Source organism: Vipera ursinii (assembly GCF_947247035.1).
Source record: "Vipera ursinii genome assembly, chromosome: 7".
Taxonomy (NCBI): Eukaryota; Metazoa; Chordata; class Lepidosauria; order Squamata; family Viperidae; genus Vipera; species Vipera ursinii.
Window position 1 is genome coordinate 63,150,067 of NC_139521.1, and position 20,098 is coordinate 63,170,164.

The 20,098-nt window shown below is 39.6% G+C and overlaps 1 protein-coding gene across 2 annotated transcripts in view; it reads right to left on the bottom strand.

Annotated features, from left to right (window-relative positions):
* The window catches only part of GRID2 (glutamate ionotropic receptor delta type subunit 2), a 1,067,823-nt gene that overhangs the window by 999,073 nt on the left and 48,652 nt on the right, over window positions 1-20,098 (bottom strand). The window lies entirely within an intron of this gene.

Here is a 20,098-nt window from a genome sequence, read left to right on the forward strand (position 1 = left end):
ATGAGCTGCAAGATCATCTATACAGCTGTGTATTCTATATATCTGATAGATAAAGGTGGTGCAGTGATTAGAATGCAGTATTGCAGGCAAACTCTGCCCACTGCCTGGAGTTTGATCCTGATGGTCTTCAAGGTTGATTCAGCCTTCCATCCTTCTGAGGTTGGTAAAATGAGGGCCTAGAATTGTTGGGGGCAATATTCTGACATTGTAAACTGCTTAGAGAGTGTTGTAAAGCACTATGGGGCAGTATATCTTAGCATACTGTACAGCTTGATGTCAACTATGCAGAGATAGTGGCTGATGGTAGTTCTACTCTTGAACTTCTATCTGTCTTCAATCCTTGTGATTATCAATTTGTTTTGATCTATCTCACTTTGATCAAACTCAGCTGCTAGATGCATGCAAGGTAACTTCTTTATAGCAGTGCCTGCATCAAGTGAGAACAGAGCTGGGGTGCAATAGAAAAGATTTATTTTTCCTGTCTCACTGGGAGTGAATGTTCAACAACTAAAATTATATATTTCATGCTTGCAATACAAACATCCATGTCAATAAACTTCCCAGCAGAATGTGGATTGCAACAGCCATTAATAAATCCACACATTTAAAAGCTAGAGTGAGACACTTTAAAGAATATGCCTTGATGGGTAAAGTTCTTTTATTTTTATTTTGCAACCTCTCAGGCTGAATCACGTGCAAATCATATCCTTTGCAAAATGGCCGGTTGCCATTCTAGCCAGTGATTTATTTTATTTTATTTTATTTTATCCCCCATTTTCTTCCTTCCCTCATCAGTCTCCCCCCAGCCACAGTGCTGTTGCCATGATCACTCCCGCTGGCATGTGTCCTATCCCACGTGGCCATCTTTTACAAAAATGCTCTGCTGTTTCCATGGATACCCGAATCTGGAAAATGTTTGGTTTCTTTTCAAAAAGAAAAGCACCTTCACCTTTGTCAGGAGACAATGTAATGTCATTGACTTGAAGCAATTATTTTAATAAAGAGAGGAGAAACATGTTTCCAAAGTTTAGAGGCACCTCTCACTCTCTTTTCAAAGAATGTGCTGAGTCTTTTCTTTTTCAGAAAAGCTGAAGTCACTCCTTACATTTGTCTGAATGCAAGTTCCAGCTACTTATGACCACTAAACATCTATAGCTGAATGCAGTAAACCTAGGGTGGAAAAAAAAATCAGATATCAGACATTTACTAAGTAGAGCAGCAGGTTTTAGCATGTAGAAGTTTTCAGGCTTCATTCTGTGGGGGTCTTTTTAGAAATAATCTTTGACTTAAACCCTTCATTCAGCAACCATACAAAGTTGCAACCACTCCGCAGGTCTGCTATCTTCAGCTGAGTCCACTTCTCTGGCATCTTGCCATAAAACTATAAAGGGGAAAGGAGGAAGTAAGAAGCAGGGGGGAAGGGGGGAAATGACATGGTGGCAGGAACCAGAGGTGTCAATCCAGAATAAACCAGCTGTTCAAGGATGGAGCTGTGAGAGCAGAATGTGAAACTACATCACAGAGGTGCCAAACTTCAAGACTGTTCCCAAACCATCTATCTCAAATGCGACTGGATACTGGATACTGCTGGTCAGGGAGTGAGGGCCAGGGAAGAGGGAAGAGGGGAAAACCACGGGCTTTGTGTGGGAATATTCAGATCCAGTTTTGCTTATTCCTTTAACCGCTTGAACTTAGTAAAAAAAAACAACCCTTTCAAGTCGAGGTTCTTTTTTTCCTAAGTGCCTGGCCAGGCCAGCCTGACACTTACAACTGTCACAGCATCCCCATGATCACATGATCAAAATTCTCATGCTTAGTAACCAGCATGCATTTATGACCATTGCAGCATCCTGGGCTCACGTGATTATGATTTGCAATCTTCCCAGCCAGCTTCCAGCAAGCAAAGGCAATGGGGGAAACTTAACGACTGCATGATTCACTTAACAACCATGGCAAAAAGGTCATAAAATCGGGTGTGATCTCACTTAACAATTGCCTTGCGTAGCAATGGAAATTCTGCTCCCAATTTTGAGTCAAATATGCAATTTTTCACCACCTAAATACATCCTCTTTCCTGCAAGCAGAGCAAATATTTTGGTATATCTGTGTGACATGAAGCAAATTCTGTATAACTTGGGCTAATCCTGCAGTGAAATGCCAAACCATGCATGATCAGCATTAGAATCATAGCATAGCTACAAGTTTTAGTCATGGTTTATTGCATGAAACACAATCAATTCACACATTACATTAATCAAAATATGATTTTATAACTCAAGGTGAGATTCATCCAGCATGCTATGCAAGGAACAAGTCACATTCTGACTTAATATGATAGGTAACAGATTTCTGCATTGCTTATATTCATAGAAAAAAATAGTCTAATGAACAAAACAAGGATATATATTCTAGTGTCTGGTACAAAAAAAGAGAGAGAGATGTACATTCTAGCGACTAAGAAATTTTATGACTGAATACTTAAAGCCTCACTTGAATTTATGCACTAAGTAACTCCCTGAACTGGCAGAAATCGGCAACACAAATCTGGAGAGTTATTATGAAATTGGAACCTCCTCAAAAAGCAGGACAGATATTCACTCTGGAAATACTCTGCAAGTGCTGCCAGTTGCCCAGTGTGCTTTATATAAATTTAGAACAATCAAGCAGATGTGACCCAATCTAGGAAAAGTGCCAGCATGGCACATGTCTTGTTTACGTCCAGTTTAGATTACCACAATATGCTGTATGTGACACTGTCCTAGAAGGTTTAGATTGTATTACATTTTTTTTTCTGTATTGGCATATTACTTTGAATGCTACTTCAGCTGTTAAGTGACATTATGGATCCAGCAACCTCAACATCAAAAAACTGAATAGGAAAGGCCTAATCCTTTGAGATTATTAGCCACCTTGATCTTGACAGAGTGAGAAATCAAGGGGGCAGGCAGAGCACCTAATTTAGGACACTTTGGCAGCTTTGAAGTGCCAATAGCACTTCTAAGCTCCTCAAGAAGCAAAGATGCCAGGGCCCACAACTGAGACTTACCCATGTCTGCCCTATTCATATCCAGCCATCAGCATCTGGTCCTTTGGTGGGAGAAACTTGCCAATCTCAGATCTTTGTTTCTGGGTCCCTGCTTGCTGAGTCTCAGCTCATCCTCATTGAATTGGCTGGCTTCCCTCCCTGGCAGTCAAATCTTGGACTATCATAGGCTATGTTTGCTTCTTTGAATTTATGCTTCATTTGATTCTGGATTATCAGTCAAGTTCTCACTCTTCTGTATCTTGCCCAGAGTGAGATACATGGATGCACTTGCATAACTGTCCCTCTGCCTGCCTTTGCATTGATATGCTGGCTATTGTCAATAAACTCTTTGTAAATCAAGGTGGCATGCACACATCTTCAGTTTTGAACAGGACAATTTATTTCTGAATTCAGTTTAAGGTACCAGTTTGGCTGGTTTTAACTTCTACATTAAAGACCACACTGAAGAGTGCTCGTAAGTATGAGGGCAATTCGGAAATAAATCTCCATTGGTTATCAATGACACTTGGAGATGCAGAACCTTCATTATACACATTAGAAAACTACAACATTACATTACTTTTTAACATAATCGCCATTCAAATTGAGGCACTTGTCATAATGCCTTGGAAGTTTTGAAATTCCTTAGTAGTAGTTGGCACGAAATCTGGGCTGGGGGGTGATCAAAAACATCCCAATGGAACTGCTTCAAAAGTTCTTGGTGCATCTACCATCATATGGGTGACCATTATCATTAACCAACACCACACCAGAAGTGGTGCCATAGAAAATCCTGGCAAGCGTGAAGATGCCAAAGGAATACTGATAGTGAAGTTCATGGAGCATGGTTTGACTATCACTTCAGACATCTACTGTGAGACATTATGAAAACTCAGAAGAACCATCCATCACAAGCGTTGGGGCATGCTGACTTTCGGTGTGGTGTTGGTTCATAATAATGATCACGCTCACACCACTAAATACACCCAAGAACCTTTGAAGCAGTTTTGGTGGGATGTTTTTGATCACCCCTCTCCATAGCCCAGATTGGCGCCGAGCAACTACCACTAAGGAATTTCAAACCTTGTAAGACGTTATGACAAGTGCCTCAGTTTGAATGGTGATTATGCCAAAAAGTAATATAATATTGTAGTTTTCTCATATGTATGATAAAAGTTCTGTATCTGCGATTGTCTGTCATTGATAACCAAACATAGGTTTATTTCCGAATTGCCCTCATCCTGATTTCTTGGCCACCAATAAAGGCCATCAGGAAATAAGAGTTCTCTGATTTGCATAAGCATCCATTACTTTTGCATATACCCAGGGCAGTTGCAAGGCACAAAGGTAATGACTCAGCCAGGGTCAAGCAGAAGCATATAATTTGGCTATGCATAATAAAAGGTAAGCAAAGTGACAATTATGGGTGTCACTGCGCAGTCTGAATTCATTTCCATTCCATGCTTGCATGCTTACTAGCCCATCTGATTGTTTTAAAAATATGTAATAAAAAAATGGAAGGTTCTATTCTGAAAATCACAAAGGATCTATTTGATTGAAAAGAATGTCCTACGGAAACTAATAAGATTATAACCGCAGCCCAGGGCTTTATATGGAAATGTACTCATCTATAGCAGTGGTGGCGAACTATGCCAGAGGAGGCACTCAGACCCCTCTCTCTGGGCATGTCTGCCATCACCCCAGCCCCACCTCCCTCTGCGGCCACCTCCTCACCCCCACTCACCCCAGAGGAGAGTCACCCTGGGTATGGCCCGCACAGAGCAGTGCAGCCAAGGACATGGCAGCCAGGCAGTGGGGACAAGACTCCACCCTTTTGCCCTGTCATGCGCAGATGCTGCTGCAGGGCATGGGCGGAGGGCGTGGGCGCCATGGTGCTGCTGGCCCACCTGGGTGATCTGCGATGGGCTGTGAAAGCAGTGGGTGGCCCTGTGGATGGGGTGTAGCGGGGGCAGTCAGGGGGGTGGGGCAGGTGTGGGTTTGGGGCACTTGGTCTCTAAAAGGTTCGTCATCACTGATCTGTAGAATAAGAAGAGAAGGGAGAGAAAGAGAGGAGGAGCAAAGTAGGAAGAAAGAAGGAATAAAGACTCTAGGAAGCAAGAACAGATGGTAGAGCAAGTTTACTGTCTTTCCTTCTGGTTTGTGGCAGGTAAAGTCTACTGTAGCAGCCATTTTGTGACAATGTACAAAATACTCCCCACTATTACACGGTATCCTCCCGTCCTAAACAGTTGTCCACCCCAATCCATGAATTCCTCCAGTTTAATTTACCAGCAGTCATTATGCTCAAAAAAGTCAGATATGCATCAGGTTTAAAGACTGCAGGACACCAGTAATTTGGCAATGAATTAAAAATTAGCTGATTGTTTTCTTGGTTTGGAGATTTGGGTGTTCTCTCCTTTATTTTGGAACAGATTTATAAATATTCCTCCTGTTTAATGCTGCTGATCCAAGTAACTCTCGGATTAGTTTAAATTGCATTTGGGGATCAATATTTTATGTATGCCACCATCCATCCTACTAGTTTTCATATAATTAGATTATTATTTTTACCTATTTGACAAGTTTGCTTACTACCAGTATTATTGTAAAACTAATAAGCATGGTACTGTTATTTGTGTGGTACTAAAAACTGGTAGTTATGCATTGGGGACAGCTTAGAAAAGAATATGGGCTCATGAGATAATTAAGTATGCTGAATAAATGCTTGCCTTTGGAATGCTTATACAGCAAATATGACAAGAGGCAAAAAGGTGATCAAAGGGTATTTTTTTAAAAAAATACTCTTTTTAAAGACAGAGGTTTTCTGTATGAAATTATCGTATTTATCTAACACCATATTTAAACTTCCCCTTCAAACCAAATTCTGTCACATGAAGCATTTAAAGGTCATATACAGGTAATCCTTGACTTATGTATTTATTTATTTATTTATTTATTTATTTATTTATTTATTTATTTATTTATTTATTTATTTATTTATTTATTTATTTATTTATTTATTTATTTATTGGATTTATATCCCGCCCTATCTCCCGAGGGACTCAGGGCGGCTAACAACAACAGAACTTAAAGGTCTCTGTACAGTAAATTAAAAATAAAAATTTGAAATAAATTAAAGAATAGAGTTAGAGTTGTAAACATAATTAAAATCCCTGTCAGTCTAGGTCAGCCAGGTGGAAAAGGAGTGTTTTGAGGCCGCAGCGAAAGGACTGGAGATCTTGGGCCATCCGAAGCTCAGGGGGGAGCTGGTTCCACAGGGCTGGCGCTCCCACAGAGAAGGCTCTTCCCCTGGGGGTTGCAAGCCGACATTGTCTAGCCAACGGTACCCTGAGGAGGCATTCTCTGTGTGAGCGTACTGGGCGATGGGAATTCGTTCCCGGTAGCAGATGTTCCTGCAAATATCCTGGGCCTAAGCCATGTAGGGCTTTAAAGGTAAGAACCAGCACCTTAAATCTCACCCGGAGGGCAACCGGTAGCCAATGCAGCTCATGTAGGAGGGGTGTAATATGGGAGTATCGGGGTGCTCCCATCACTACCCGTGCACCTGCACTCTGCACCAGTTGAAGCCTCCGGGTGGTCTTCAAGGGCAGCCCCATGTAGAGAGCAGTAGTCTATACGGGAGGTAACAAGTGCGTGGGTGACTGTACGTAGGGTATCTCGGTCCAGAAAGGGGCGCAAATGAACTTGCAATTCATTTAGTGACCGTTCAAAGTTACGACAACACTGAAAAAAGTAACTTATGACCTTTTTTCACACAACCTTTGAAGCATTTCTCCATGATCATGCAATCAAAATTCAGACACTGATTCATATTTATGAAAATTGCAGTGTACTGGGGTCATGTGATCACATTTGGCATCCTTCTTACAAACAAAGTCAACGAGGAAGACAGATTCCCTTAACAACTGTGTCATTAACTTAACAACTACCGAGATTCACTTAACAACTGTGGAAAAAAATGTCGTAAAAAGGGGTAAAATTCACTTAACAACTGTCTCGCTTAGCAACATAATTTTTGGTTGTAAATCGAGGACTACCTGTATATTCACTGAACGTCAGCCATGTTGAAGTCTGAGCTACTTTTCTCTGGCCACAATACATAAAGAATAAAGAAAAAGTTAATCTTTTTTTTTTTTTGCACTAGCGTAGGTTCCATTGAAACTCAAGCTCTTTCTAGCATTAGAAAATAAAGCTCCACGGGTGTCAAAGGCTAACTACTTCTTCTGTGCACTCTGGTTCCAGTTTTCTCACCCCTTAAGATTTCAATGACCCTGAAATTGTAGTTTTTCGAGAATAGTATAGCTTTTACATGATAATGCTTTCAGACAGTACGCTTCACTGCGTTAAAACAGAGATGGAGCCGTTCTGTGGGGATCAGCCCAGCCAGCAAAAATTGAATTAGCTGAGGACTAATTGCACCTCAAGGAGAAACACAGTGGCTTTGTTCACAGAACACGCTTAACCAGATCAGGAAACATCTAGTAGCTGTTTCCCCAAACGTTAAACTTAAGGGCGTTTGTTTTTGTTTTTTCTTTGTGAGTCCATTTGGATTAATTATGGATTGTGGTGCAATTGAAATTTTAAAAAATTGTGAGTTCAGTAACCAGGTTAAAGTACATCACATCAACACAGCCAAACTAACCGTCACTATTTTGCACAGCTTGGTTGTTCAAATCCAGCCCAGGTGATTACAGGTAGTTCTTGATTTACAGCAGTTCATCTAGTGACTGTTCAAAGTTACAACGGCACTGAAATAAGGGACTTGTGACCATTTTTCACACTTACAACCATTGCAGCATCCCCCATGGTCACATGATCAAAATTCGGACACTATTTATGACGGTTGCAATGTCCCTGACATCAAGTGATCACCTTTTATGACCTTCTGACAAGCAGTGCTTTTTTTGTAAAAGAAAAAGGTGCCGGAACTCACACATGTCATACAACCCGCGTTGCCTACCCTACAAGGTTCCATCCAAAAAAGGTGCTGGAACTCCGTTCTGAATGTTCTATGAGAAAAAAAGCCCTGCTGACAGCATAATCAATGGGGAAGCCAGATTCACTGAACGACCATGTTACTAACTTAACAACTGTAATGATTCACTGTGGCAAAACTCACTTAACAAATATTTAGCAACATATATTTTGCGTTCAGTTGTGGTCATAAGTTGAGGACTACCTGTAGTTTATGGTTCATTGTGTCATATAAGCCCATAGAATTTGGTTGAGTAAGCCATGGTTAAATGAGCATCTGTCTTATACAAAACCAGCATTTGTATAACATTCTGGCTTTTTTTAACATACCAGAAAACTAATAAGGCCTTGCTCGCACCTTGCTAATCAACTTTAGCACAAATAATTGGCAATAATGATAATAACAGAAATTAAATCCTTAAAATATGGAGCTAAATTGGATGTTAGCATGTAAAAAGCTTACTCTATGCCTGGAAAACCTTTCTTCAAGAATTTACCATCATAAAAACAATTTTATTTGCAGCATTTCCTGCAACGTGAATCATAGCTGTCAAGAACTGCTAGACTCATAATTATCTCAAAACAGAAAACTACTGAACTTCCAGGGATAGATCCTAAATAAAGTACTTTCAGACTCTTTCCCCTTTTATCTATCCAGATCAGACACTTGGACCATCCTGGGCAGAAAGGGATGTCAAGATTCAACTTCTTTCAGTGACATCTTCTCTGACTAATCCAGATTATGTTCTTATGATATGGATGCCTGCCTGATTCACAAAGAAAAAAATGAAGCTTGATGTGGGTTAGATATCTGCCCACACCTCCTCTGCCACCTGTCAGGATCCTTTCCAAACTTTTATAGAGGAACCTGGATCACTGCAAACCAAGGCTACTGCCTATAGCATCGTTTTAATTTATAAGAGCATTTCTGGGCTCCATGCTGGCCTCAGAAGCATTATTATGGAAATACAAAATAAATAGTGGATATAATCCAGTGCTTTCTTTAGAAGTGTTCCAATCTCCCCAGGGGAAAAAAATAAATGGAAATTGGATGGCAGTGAGTAACCCCAGAGGGGGTAGAGGGAATGTTGGGAGCAATCTCACCAAAATATATCTTGCTAAGCAAAGCGGCTGTGGCCCTCACCCTGCCTGACAGCCATTTTATGAAATCACCCATGACATTCTCTCAAAATTCTTAATGTGGGCCATTATCCCCTAAATGGTTGCTTTCTGTTGTCCTCATTCCCACCATTGGAGCACTCAAAAAATATTTTTGCCCTTTAGCAAAAGGACACAATCTGGTAACAATGACCCATCGATCAACTATGACAAAATTCAAAGAGATAGTTAAGAGACAATGAATATTTATTATATAGTACAACCCTGGTAAATTTCTGTGGCTAAGTGTTATGGGATGGTTAGCTTGTAATTTATTCTGCAGAGAGACATAAAATCTGGGCTGAATAAAGCAGGGTTAATTATAGGAAGGTGTATTGCATGAAAGTTGTGCAAAGAGTTCCATTAGAATTCTTCCTTAAGCTGAGGAATCCCAAAGGTGCTATTTTTCAAAAGGCAACTGGACTTTGTTTTTCCTTGAAGGCATTTTGCTTCACATTCAAGAAGCTTCTTCAGTTCTGAATGAATGGTGGAGAACAATTTATATTGCTTGCAGTCATTTGGTCATTAGCACTCTCTCTGAGAATTGTTGAACCCACTTAGAGGTTTATCTGTGCCCTCAGGGTCCCCTGAATAGTGCAAATCGGTGTGGAACCTTTTTGGAACTGCTGAAAGGACTGTGTTGTAAACAGGGGATAGGTGGAGTTGTGTCCCACCCGCTTTGTTGAGAGAAGGCTGTTCAATTTTAACACAAATGGTCTCTTTGATCCTTCTTTAAAAACCTGTGGTCCTTTCTGTCCAGAATTTGGACTTTGCTGTCTTCAAAAGAGTAGTCTTTGTCTTTCAAATGCAGATGGACTGCTGAATCTTGTCCTAATGGGACAAGAGCACCTTTGGGACAATCATGACCTGGATGACTGAGAATCTCCACAGACATTAAGCTGGGGGATATTTATCTAGGAAAAGATAGGGCTTGGGGATTTTAGTTTACACATATTCAGTAGAAGAAGCTTTTAAAGATTGCTTATGTCACATTACGCAAAAGCTTGTAGGAAGTGCTGAATGAAGTAATTTGTTTATTTGCTTGATTAATAGGTTTGGAAACCAACCAACTCCAGAAGGATTCTGGGTGGTATACACTTGTCTAAATAAATTACATAACAATCAACCACCCAGTGTTTCACAAATACTTTATCCCAAGGCCTGGGAAAACAGCAATTGACAACAAGATCAACCTCCTCCTCCTCCTCCTCCTCCTCCTCCTCCTCCTCCTCCTCCTCCTCCTCCTCCTCTGCCCGAGCTACAAATATTCTCATCAGCACTGATGATATTTTCTAGTTGGATAATGAAACATCTGCAAGAAAACAACCAAGTTCAGAGAGCTCCAAGGATCCCACAGTCCTCCTCCTCCTCCAATCTCTGGGGGATTTTCTTTCCAGAAAGCAGACACTGTATCCATAAGAAATAGTTTTTAGGATGTCTTTCAATTCCCAGACTAGCCTACAGCAGTATTTCTCAACTTTGGCAATTTGAATATGTGTGGACCTCAACTCCCAGAATTTCTCAGCCAGCCTTTGCTGATTGAGGAATTCTGGGGGCTGAAGTCCACAAATCTTCAAACTGCCAAGGTTGACAAACACTGACCTACAGCTTTGATTAATTCTTGGTAGTCACCTGTCCAAGGATCTGATTCAAACAGGTTTCCTTTTTATAAATATATACCTTTAAATTTATTTATAATAGCTCCTCTTATATAACTTTCCCCAAAATTAAAAAGTCCCAGATGTAATTTCCTTTTCTCATAGAAGTAACTCTTGCTACCTGATTGTTCTGAATGTCTTTTTATCTTTTTTCATTATCTCCAAACTTCCAGTGTAAAATGTGCTCAAAAGAACTGTACACAGTATTCTCAGTATGATGATACAATAGATTTTTATGTGAAGCTGTGACAGTGCAAGTTTGTATTTCACAAAACTTCCAAAATATACTTTTTTCATAATAGTCTGGTTCAACATTTTCATTGAGTGTCCACGACTTTAACACCCTTCCTCTAGCTAGTCCTCTAACCTCAACATGTCCATAAAGTTTTGATGACTCTTATAAACTATTCTATTTCAGGTTTTTTTTTTTTACTGCATCTGCCATTTTATTGCCCATCTCTAATTTAGAGAAATCCCTTTATTGTGGCTTTCATGTCCATTTTCATCTGACCCACCTAAAGTTACTCCGTCTGGATTCAGCCTATATTAACATTCATTCCACTAAACAATTCCTGCAGTGCTACACCATTTAACACTGCTTAATCAGGAATTAAATTACTGTGAAATCTTGAACAGTGATTCTCTTTGTACATACTGAAGAACATTTTGCATTAAAGCTAAGTAGAAACAGAATGAGAACAAATTATTTCAATCTGGTCATTCTTAGAATGTAATTTGGTTAAACCACGACTTTCAGATTTCCCTTTTGATCAGTAAAGAAATCTTTGCTGACCTAAAGTGATTTGAATTAAGCCATGAATTAGAAAGAGTGATTAAGAAAATCTATACCATTTACTTTACTGTTTTATATGGGCAAGTTTTTTTCCTCATTGCAATAGCTGCACTTTTAGATTGGTTTGGCTCTTTTTATTCCAGAGGTTGCTAAAGGTGATTTGGAAAAGTACCTGGAAAAGTATGACCAGGACAGATTGTCAAAAGCCAACAGTGTCTGCTTGTCAAGAATTTATACAATATCTCCATGTAGCTAGCAAGAGCTGAACCTGACTTGGGGACTTGACTTTTTACTTTACAATCTGTGCTACTGAAATGATAATATGCCAACATTAAAACAGTTTCATTGGGATAGAGAATCTGTAGAGCTTTGATTTCTTTTTAAATAAGTAATAACAGTGCTTTTTTGTAAAAGAAAAAGGTGCCGGAACTCACACATGTCATACAACCTGCCTTGCCTACCCTATAAGGTTCCATCCAAAAAAGGTGCCGGAACTCCGTTCTGAGCGTTCTATGAGGAAAAAAGCCCTGAGTAATAAATAAATTATAGTTAGAGGAAGGCACAGAATTATATTTCCACATAACTGTTTTTTTCTAAACAAGACTTGGGTATTGATTCAGTCTTTTTCATTGGTGCTTGGGCTCAAGCTTCCCTTTCTCACTTCCTAATTCAGGCACAAAATAAAGGTCTCTGAAGATCAAAAGCCAACATACCCCCATCAAAGAAGTTGGACTTAATAAATCCATCACCTTCACTCTTTCTGAGCTTCAGATGTTTCTCTATTAGAATCTGTACTATCTGGGGTAATTTTTATCGCCCTTTTGAGTATTACATTATAGAGTGATGAATTCTTTCTCTGGTACAATTAGAAACAAAAAGTACTTAATATTCTGCACTACTGAAAGTTCTCTGTGGGTATTAAGCCTACCTCAGTAAAGACACATAATAGCAGGAAGAAAAATGAGGTTAATGTAACATCTTGAGAACATTACACTGAAGTATTCTACAGTTATGACTGAATATATATTCGCTCTTATTACAGATAATTGTCATAGGAGACTTCACACACAATGCCAAGCCAGGATATTTAGCATAGTTTGTTGAATAATCCCCACTGATTTCTTACAGGGAACACCACACTGTAATAAATGGGTTCATGTAGCATACCAGGTAAATAAATGAATCTATGAATGCTATATAAATTAATTATATAAATAAGGCATCCTCTTTCAAGAAACAGCTATTTTCTCTTTAACTAAAGAAAAGACTTGATAGATGACAAAGCTTAATAGCAGGGAAATTTTAAAAATAAACTGTGACTTTCCTGGTCAACTGGAACTCTATTTTTTTTTTGCCTCTCTGTGGTCCTTGCAGTCTTTTTCCAAGAACATGTCAATTTTTCTGCATGGTCACTCATTTCTTTTCAACTCATTTTAAAAGACGTCAAAGCTTCAGAAGAATTTGCATATATCAGTTCATTAACTTCCACAAAACATGAAACAAAGCATAAAGATTAAAATGTATATAATACTGAGGAGAATATGCAGCACCGGTGATGGTGCTAAGACTAGAAATTGTGTATCTGACTTCCAAACCTATGCTTTTAACAAGACCCAACTATGGTATGTGTCATTTATATGGGGAAAAAATATCTCCCTCTGAAAAATATTAAATTTCCTTGAATATTGGTGCATTGTAATTTCTAAGAAGAAAATGTTTTGTGCTAGAACCAAAGGATTATGCAAGCAATCCAATATGCCCAGGGGATATTTAGGTTTGTGTTTCTTCAAAACTACTTCTGCATGCCATACAACAGGGCTTTTCAACCAGTGGTACGGGTACCACCTGTGGTACATTGGCACCTGGAAGGTGGTATGCGACCACCTAGAAAAGTGGTAGCAGGGGAGGGAAATGAGCTGAACTGGCGGCAGCACCACACAAGCCTGGGTGAGAGATGGCTGGAGCTGCAGGGCTGTCAGGGCTCAGTGGAAGTGCCAGGATCAGCGCCAGGCTCCAGCTGGAGCTCAGCGCTGATCCCGGTGCTTCTGGTGAGCCAGAAGAAGCACTGATCAGCTGCAACATTGCAGCATCTCCAGGGTCTTGTGATTTACATTCAGATGCTTGGCAACTGATTCATACTTATGACAGTCACAGTGTCCCAGGGTCATGTGAAGTGACCAAAACCTTCTGCAACCACCCAGCAGGGGGGGAAATAAAAAAGAACCCCCACCCCACCTCCACTGCCAATCCTCAACAGAAATGCTCACAACAATGAAAACCTTGGACAGGAGGAAGAGCGCTGGTGGGCGGGCAGGCAGGTATGTTGCTCAGCTGTGGCTTGGGGGGCACTTTTTTCAGTGCTATTGTAACTTTGAACAGTCACTAAGTGAATTGTTGTAAGTCAAGGACTACCTGTACTTCATCACTTTTTTTTTTTTGGTCATCAAGTTTTTGACACCTTGCTAGGTGACTGGTGTTACTTGGATGTTGCCATATCTTAAAAGTGGTACAATGGGTGAAAAGGTTGAAAAGCCCTGCCATACAATAAACCACCTTTGCAACACAGAGAGTTGAAAAGATCTGCTTTTCAAAGAAGGAGAAAATAACATGGCACACTTGAACATTTCTCTATATGACACAACTGACTTGGGTTTTTAAAACTGTCTTGAGAAAATTTTAGTCTAGCTTGATGGCATACAGCTACTCATGCTATTGCACAGGTAACAAAGGAAGATAATAAATACAGCAAAAATAAATGGCTCAAAAATCATGAAACTTGTTGAAAAGATGTCATTGCAAATAATGACATTTTTGCTGAAAATGTATAGCTCTTTCTGAGAGCTCCATGTGGGAATAGAAAAACAGTAGGCAAAGAAGGAGTTAAACACTCTTCTTTCCAAGAATGTTAATCCCCTTCAGAAAAATATTCTCCCTCCCCAGGATTTTAAACGGCCAGGGCAAAGTTATAGGTACCGCTGCAAATATTGGCTTTCACTGAATAATTGATTAAATTCCATCAATTTAATTCCTAGCAGCCACTTGTATAGATTAACTCCAAATAGTATTTTCTAACACATTTCCTAATAAATTTTGACAAGGGTTCATAGAACATAGAATAATTGGGTTGGATGTGTTCTAGTCCAAGCAGGAGATCCTATATCATTAGTTGGCCACTCTCTTCTTAAAAATCTCCAGTGATGGAGCATTCACAAGTTCCAGAGGTAAGCCATTCCACTCCTTAATTTTCTCAGTGTCAGGAAATTTCTTCTTAGTTCTAGGTTGGATCTCTCTTTAGTGATCTGCCACCTGTTACTTGTCTTGACTTCAGGTGTTTAATTAATTAATTAATTAATTTTATTTGTATACCGCCCTTCTCCCGAAGGACTCAGGGCGGTGAACAGGGCCTACATGTTAAAAACAGAATACAAAAAATTAAAAAAAGATTAAACAAGTGCCCAGAACTCTTAGATTAAAACGCATTTAAAAGTAATAAAAACCCAAACCCCTCCCATCAGGCCAGGCCAGCTTGTTCAAAAAGATACGTCTTTAGATCGCGCCGGAAGGAGTGAAGGTCGGGCGCCATCCGGAGCTCAACCAGAAGATGGTTCCATAAATCTGGCGCGCCCACAGAGAACGCCCTCCCCCTGGGGGCCACCAGTCGGCATTCTTTGACCGGAGGCACCCTGAGGAGACCCTCTCTGTGGGAGCGTATTGGGCGGAGGGAAGTTGATGCCGGCCGCAGGTGCTCCCCAAGGTATTCCGGACCCATGCCATGTAGAGCTTTGTAGGTCAATACCAGCACCTTGAACCTCAAGGTTGACCCCTCTACTCTATAACAACCCTTGAAGTACTGAAAGACTACTGTCATATCACCCCAGTCTTTCTCTTTGTTAGACCATCAATCATTTATCATATGGTTTAGCCTCCTTCTCTACTAAGGTTTCAATATCCTTTTTGTATTGTGGTGATCAGAAGTGGATTCATCACATTCCAAGTTAGTCATTACTATTATGGTTTCCTGGATCACGGAGTGCATTTCCTACGCGAAGGACTCTTGGCAAGGGATGGGCTCCACCTCACGAAAACAGGCAAAAGTGTACTTGGAAAAAGACTGACCCAACTCATCAGGAAGGCTTTAAACTAACACTGAAGGGGAAGGGTGACCAATCTCTAGGATCTCTAGAACCCAAACCCCATCACAAATCCCAATAAAACAAATCAAACAATGAGGTAGGCAGTGATGAGGGGGGAAAAAGAAAAACTCAAACAACAATCAGGAAATGCAGGAAACATACTCATGGACGGGAATAAAAGTCTTCAATGCTTATATGCAAATGCTCAAAACTTGGGGAATGAACAGGGCAAACTAGAAGCAATAGTACATGAGGGAGGGTATGACATAGTTGGCATAACAGAAACCTGGTGGGACGAAACCCCTGAATGGAATGGACTGATGGATGGATACAATTTGTTGAAAAGAAACTGGTCTACAAAAAGAGGAGGGGGAGTTGCACTATATGTAAGAGAACACTACATATCTAACAGAAATGCACATGATCAAAGATAAAATCTCTCCAGAATGTATATGCATCAATATAAAAGAGAAAAAAGGGGACATCGTGATAGGTGTATATTACTGGCCACCCAACCAATCAGAAGAAATAGATGAACTCTTTGTCAGCCAGTTAACAAACGTATAAATAGAAATAAGACCAAGATGATTGTTAAAAATATGACCAATAAACAAAAAGGTAATCTGGCCGAAATCACGGATATAGAAATAGTCAAGAAAATAAAATATCTAGGGATTAACATTACGGCTAGATGCACTTCACTCAAAAAGGATAATTATGATAATGTAGTGAACCAAATAAAAGGTGATCTGGAAAGATGGGGAAACCTAAAACTCTCATTATTGGGAAGAATCGCTGTCATTAAGATGAATATTCTGCCTAAAATCCTGTTTCTGTTTCAGAATATCCCAATTCAACTCGACTCTAAATTTTTTCGAAATTTGGATAAATTATCACTAAATTTTATTTGGCAGGGGAAAAAACCAAGAATTAAATTGAAATATTTACAAGACACGAAGGAAAATGGGGGTTTTGGATTGCCAGACTGGGAATTATATTACCAGGCCGCGGCCCTGAGCTGGATTAGAGAATGGGTAATTTTGAGAAATAGAAGACTATTAACTTTAGAGGGTCACGATTTGCAATATGGCTGGCATGCTTTCCTATGGACGGAGAAACAAGGTCTTTTCTCGCATTTTCAAAGACACCGGATCAGGCAAGCACTACTTAATACTTGGAAAAAGATTAGATCTCACAATTACACCAAAATACCGGTCTGGCTATCCACCCTTGAAGCGATAGTTTACCCAAATCTGTTTGATTTGGGTAACATAATCTCATACAAGGATATTCTGAATGAGGAGGGGGAATTGAAACTTAGGAATGAACTAGAATTACAAGGTATAAAACTCGATTGGTGGGCCTATTTACAAATCCAATCGAGATTTAGGAAGGATAAAAATGAATGGGGGATATATACCTCTGAAACAGCATTGGACAAAATATTATTGGGACCGGACTCTAAACAAATAAGGAATTTTTATAAATTACTTTTGGGATATAAGCTGTTTGAAGAGCAAGTGAAAGACCCCATGTTGACCTGGGCTAACAATTTAGGACATAACATCGACCTAGATACTTGGCAAACAATTTGGGATAGGAATAAAAGGATAACACTGGCCTCATCGTATAAAGAAAATTTATTTAAAATGTTTTACCGATGGCATCTTCCCCCAGCCCGCTTAGCAAAAATGTACACAACAGCATCTCCCAAATGTTGGAAGTGTTCTGAAGAGATAGGCACATACTTCCACATGTGGTGGTCTTGCAGTAAAACACAAAAATTTTGGAGAATGATTTGGATTTGGCTGAAAGAAATATTGAAACAAGATCTGGAGTTTAGTCCAGAACTTTTCTTGTTGGGAATCACGAAAGAGAAATATCCTAAAGATGTGCTATACTTAACGATCCATATTATCACAGCAGCTAGAATATCATTTGCGCAAAAATGGAAAAAGAATGAGATCCCAGGACAAAAAGAGGTTATTAGGAAAATTTGGGATTGCGCTGAAATGGACAAATTAACTTTGGAATTAAAGAATAAAGATCAATCAGACTATTATAGAATTTGGAACAAATTGTATCTTTGGATGGATAAAAAGAAAGGTCTCTATTAGGTTTTACAGACTAGCTCACTGTTTTAAATATTGTGGTATTTCACCGATTTGTAATCTAAGTGTATTTAAGTGTATTTTTGATGTACATATATACATGTATATATATATATTTAAACATTGTAGACAAAAAGGTTTGTCAGCTCGCTGGTACTGTGTCCAATGTTTTTAAATAATAAATTTAATAAAAAAAAAAAACAAACGTATGTAGGAAGCATACCACAGTAGTAATAGGAAACGTCAACTATCCAGATATCAATTGGGAGACAAACTCTGCAGTGAGCGGGAGTTCAAACAGATTCCTAACCAACCTAGCCAACAACTTTATCACCCAAAAGGTGGAGGAGGGAACTAGACATAAAGCTATACTGGGCTTAATCCTTACAAATAGAGAAGAAGTGATAGAGGGAATTGAAATTGCCGGAGCCTTGGGTGAAAGTGACCACGTCATACAGGAATTTAATATTATGCAAACACAAGCAATAGAAAACAATCCAAACCAGTGTCTTAAAGAACTGGCTTAAAGAACTCAGAGAGAACCTAGGAAAGATCCCTTGGATGAAAATCCTAAAGGGGAAAACAATCCAGGAAGCATGGGAAACCCTGAAAAATGAGATCATAAAAGCCCATACGAACACAATACCATTGAGAAAGAGAAACAAGAAATTTAAGAAGAAACCAGCATGGCTGCACAAAGATCTCTCTGACAAACTGAAAGACAAAAAGGACAAATATAAAAAATGGAAAGAGGGGCACACAACTAAGGCCGATTATTAGCAGAGAGCCTGAACATGCAAAGATGAAGTCAGGAAAGCAAAGGCTCAGAACAAACAAAGACTTGCAACAGAAATCAAGGATAATAATCATAACAAAAAAGTTTCTTCCAACATATTAACAATAAGAAAAAAAGTCAAGGAAACTGTAGGCCCACTAAAGAGAGAAGATGGCAAGGAAATAACAAGCAACAGGGAGAAAGCAGAGTTGCTTAACTCATACTTTGCATCATTCTTCACACAAAAAGAAACTATAGCCCAACTTACCACTGCAAAAGACATACTAGAAACAAAAATTAAAATAAGCAAGAAAATGGTAAGAGAACACCTATCTGACCTTGACGAATATAAATCGCCAGGGCCTGACAGATTACATCCCAGGGTTCTGAAAGAGCTAGCAGATGTTATCTCAGAACTGTTGCACCACATCTTTCACAAATCCTGGAGCACCAAGGAAGTACCTGAGGATTGGAAAAGGGCTGATGTGGTTCCCATCTTCAAGAAAGGGAAAAAAAATGGACCCAGGAAGTTACAGACCAATCAGTTTTTCTTTGATTGGTTCAAGTTGGTATTGGTGGGGACAGAAAGATCAGTTGTTAACTCCTTATTTGGGGGTGCTTTAGGGCTTGACACTTCTAATTCTACATGAAACCAATGGGTGAAGTCATATGCCAACATGCAGAAGATAGTTGTACATCTTGAATCCCAGCTGACCAAGCATACTAACAAGATTATACTCCTGTGTCTTCCTGAACAGGGATGAACAGACAAGACAGACTGGCTGTGGGGTTTAAGTTCTCCTGGTATCAGGGATTTCCCATCTTTGGATGGAGTAACACTTTCCTAGATCAAACTGATATGCAATTTGGGAGTTTCATTGGATTTTTAGATCCTACTTGAGGAGTAGATGGCACCAAGAGGGTCTTTTCCCAGATTTGTTTGTTGTGACAGTTATGCTCTTATTTGGACTAGGATGTCTTTTTTCACTGTTACTTATACTTAATTGCCTTTGGTCAGTGAGCATAGTTTAAAAATATGAAAACCAAATAGCAAAAATAAGTGATGGCGTGTTATATAAAATTTATATTGTATTTAGTATAGTATTGTTATATTATCATAATATCATATAATAGTTTTTTGGTTGCCTTATATTTGCAGGGAGGAAGTTTAAATGACTTAGAGAGACCACCTGCTGCCAATGTCAACCTCCTATTGCCCAGTTCGCTTCCACAGAATCGGCCTCCTCAGGGTGCCGTTGGCCAGGCAATGCCGGCTGGTGACCCCCAGGGGGACAGCCTTCTCTGTGGGCATGCCGACCCTCTGGAATGAACTGCCTCCAGAGCTGCGGATGGCCCCTGACCTTCAATCCTTCCGCTGTGACCTGAAGACATGGTTGTTCCAACAAGCGGGCCTGGACTGACCATGGTTTTTAATTTGGTTTTATTGTGT